A 3,427-nucleotide genomic window follows, 5' to 3' on the forward strand; every position below is an offset into this window, starting at 1 on the left:
GAGCTTGGTCCGTTGTAAATGTTGACCCCTCTCCCTGCATCTCGGGCACCCCTGGGATAACTGTGCTGAGAAGAAGGAGGCAGTTTGCTCCATTTGAAGCAGAGAGGCTTTTAATGATCTCACCTGTCTGCACACATTTCTTTAGGAAGTTTCCTAAGCAGAGGCGGTAGGAGAGCGGGGAAGTCTGCCGTCTGCCGGCCCTGGGCTGTAAGGCTGCAGGTGCCGAGCAGGGCCCTGGACTCAGTTGTGTACAGCGGCACAAACAATGCCCGGTGGTTGCCAAAATGTCCAGTGGTTCTTTCTGCAAGTGTTCACCCTCTGCAGAAGCCTGTGAGGGCCCAAGCTCAGAAACGCACTCTCCTTTCCTTCTCTGGCTGTGGCCCTGGGCACTGTGGCCGGAGAGTGGACAGGCTGGCCTTGCCTTCTCCGCACATCAATCATGAATTGCAAAGAGAACCTCAGAAGTGCCTCTTCCTGTACACAGTGGCTCACACCTGTAATCCCAATACTTTGGGAGGTTGAGGTGGAAGGATCAGTTGAGCCCAGGAGTTTGAGACCAGCCTGGGCAACGTAGTGAGACTTTGTAGAAAACAATTTTAAAAATCAGCCGAGAATGGTGACATGCGCCTGCAGTCCCAGCTACTCTGGAGCCTGAGGTGGAAGGATCACCTGAGCCTGGGAGGCTGAAGCTGCAGTGAGCCGAGGTCAGGCAGGTGTTAGGTAAGACAGACAGCTGAGAAGATGCAGGTATCCCCTGGAGTTCAAAGTGGTAGCCCCATCTCCCTGTTCCAGGAATAACATGAGTGTCATGACAATGCATCTTTATTAGAGGAATGAGAATTGCGTCTCTTGATGTTTGACAGGATCTTGCTTTCCCCTCCGGCTATTTGAGAAAGGGCAGAGCAAAACATAGTGCGCTAAGAAGGGAGGACGGAGGAGGCTGAACACGGGCAGGTGGAATCCCACTGATTAGTAGTGCAGGTCAGAGACCTTGGAGTGGGGACGTTGCAGTCATGGAAGCCACAGCAGGGAGCAGGTAAAGCAGAGAGGGATGGTCCCTGGCAGAGACCGCTCCCAAGAGGTTAAGGGGAAAGAAAAACTGAAAAGCCCAATCAGTTGGCAGTGATGGCAATGTTTATCTTCAGAAGAGCAGTTTTAGGGTGGGGTTTCCAAAGATGGGATTTTATGTATGTTTTGAGTCATTAAGCTTGATGAGCTCTTTCAAAGGCCTGGCCAGGGCATGCTGGGTGGAGACCACATTAGAGGTAAAGGCAGAAGTGGGGGACCCTTAAGTAGATAGCGAGAGAGGATGAAATGAAGGGGCCCAGTGATTGTTAGGGTGAAGTGTGAAGACTGAGAAAACAAGGACACGTGAGAAGACAAGGGAAGAGCATTGGAGAGAACAAAGACATTGAGGAGATGCAGCCTGGAGGTCACCAGAGAGCTGGGAGACGAGGGAGCCCAGAACACAAGTACAAAGAAGAAAAATGAGAAGACTTTTTTTAAAGAAAGCATTCAAACATGCCGAACAAGAGCAGAGTACTGGTGTTTAAAAACCTGTATCTCCCTCATGTCACCAACCAACTAATATCTTTCCGTTTTTGTTGCAGATTTGTCTTTAGAAATAAAACCGACATTCTGAAGTCCCGTTCGTACGTGGCCCCAGTCCTGTTGCCTCTGCCCCCTGTCCTGATGTCAATTTCTGTCCTTCCTATCTAGGGTTGGGTTTGTTTTGTATGTTGGTATGTTTTCTTTACAGAAATTGTATCATACTTTACATATTTGATACTTTTTAAAAATATTGCAGTCTGGAGGCATGTATAAATGTAGTTCCAGTTCAGTTATTTATTTTTTGAGATTGGAGTCTCGCTCTGTCGCCCAGGCTGGAGTGCAATGGTGTGCCCTCAGCTCGCTGCAACCTCCATCTCCCGGGTTAAAGCAATTCTCCTGTCTCCTGAATAGCTGGGATTACAGGCGCCCACCACCACGCCTGGCTAATTTTTGTGTTTTTAGTAGAGATAGGGTTTCACCATGTTGTCCAGGCTGATCTCAAACTCCTGATCTCAGGTGATCCACCTGCCTTGGCCTCCCAAAATGCTGGGATTACAAAAGTGAGCCACCACGCCCAGCCCAGTTCAGTTTAACTGTTGTATGGTGTTCCATGGTATGAGTTCTACTGTTTATATGCTGTTAATGGACATGTAGGGGTTTTGCAGTGTTTTTGTATTATAGCTGTGCTACAGTGAGCATCCTATCACATTGTGTGGATTTGAGGAAGTATTGAAATTCCCCTAATTGACTGGACATTCCCATTTACCCTCTAAGCATGTGTCTGTTTATCCTCCTATCAGCAATCTGAGAGTTCCCCAACTCTACAATACTTGGATCATCAGACTTTTCATCTTGTCTGATTGGATGGATGTCGTTTCCTTTAGGTTTTACAAGTATCTTTTCATATATGTATTGGCTGTACAAGGTTCCTTCTCTGTTACTTGTTCCTATACTCTGCCCATTTTTCACTTGGATTTTTTTAATCTTTTTTTATGGATATTTAGGCCTCTTAAATATATGTTCTGGAGGGATGCTAATCTTTGATCAATTACATGCATTGCAAATATCTGGTACACTGTGGCTTGCTTGTCTTCCCTGCCTTTAGGAGTGTTTTGCTGACTGAAGTAATTTTTAACTGTTAATGTTAAATGTGTCAGTCTTTTGCCTTTATGGCTTATGCCAGGCATCCCCAAACTACGACCCACGGGCCGCATGCAGCCCCCGAGGCTATTTATCCGGCCCCTCGCTGCACTTCATGAAGGGGCACCTCTTTCATTGGTGGTCAGTGAGAGGAGCACAGTATGTGGCGGCCCTCCAATGGTCTGAGGGACAGTGAACTGGCCCCATGTGAAAAAAGTCTGGGGACTCCTGGCTTATGCCTTTGAATCTTGTTTAAGAGATCCTTCCCTACCCTCAGGGTTTTCTAAATGTTTATATTCGTAATGAGATTTTTAGTCATTTGAAATGTATGTTTATGATTGTTATTTAGTAGGGACCTAATTTTGTTTTTCTGTGTTTGTAACCAGTTGTCCCAGCACTGTTTACTGAACAGTCTCTCCTTTCTCACTGGTCTGTAGAACTCTTCTGACATATACCAAGTTTCTGTAAGTGGGTGGATGGGTTCCTGAGCTATCTACTGTTAATAGAGCTTGCTCTCTCCCAGGCCCGTGCTTCACCAGGTGATTGAAGTAGAGAAACTTAGGTGGTGAAAAGAGAAGATGGGACCTCTCCTGAGAGTTTCTGTTCCTGAGATTCTAGAGACAGAGGGTATGTAAATCTGAAGTTACACCAAATCTCTTAAAATAGCATAAAGCTGTAGAAGTATAATAGTGTGAAGGCCGGGCACGCTGGCTCAAGCCTGTAATCCCAGCACTTT

This window comes from Saimiri boliviensis, chromosome 14 (assembly GCF_048565385.1).
Source record: "Saimiri boliviensis isolate mSaiBol1 chromosome 14, mSaiBol1.pri, whole genome shotgun sequence".
Taxonomy (NCBI): Eukaryota; Metazoa; Chordata; class Mammalia; order Primates; family Cebidae; genus Saimiri; species Saimiri boliviensis.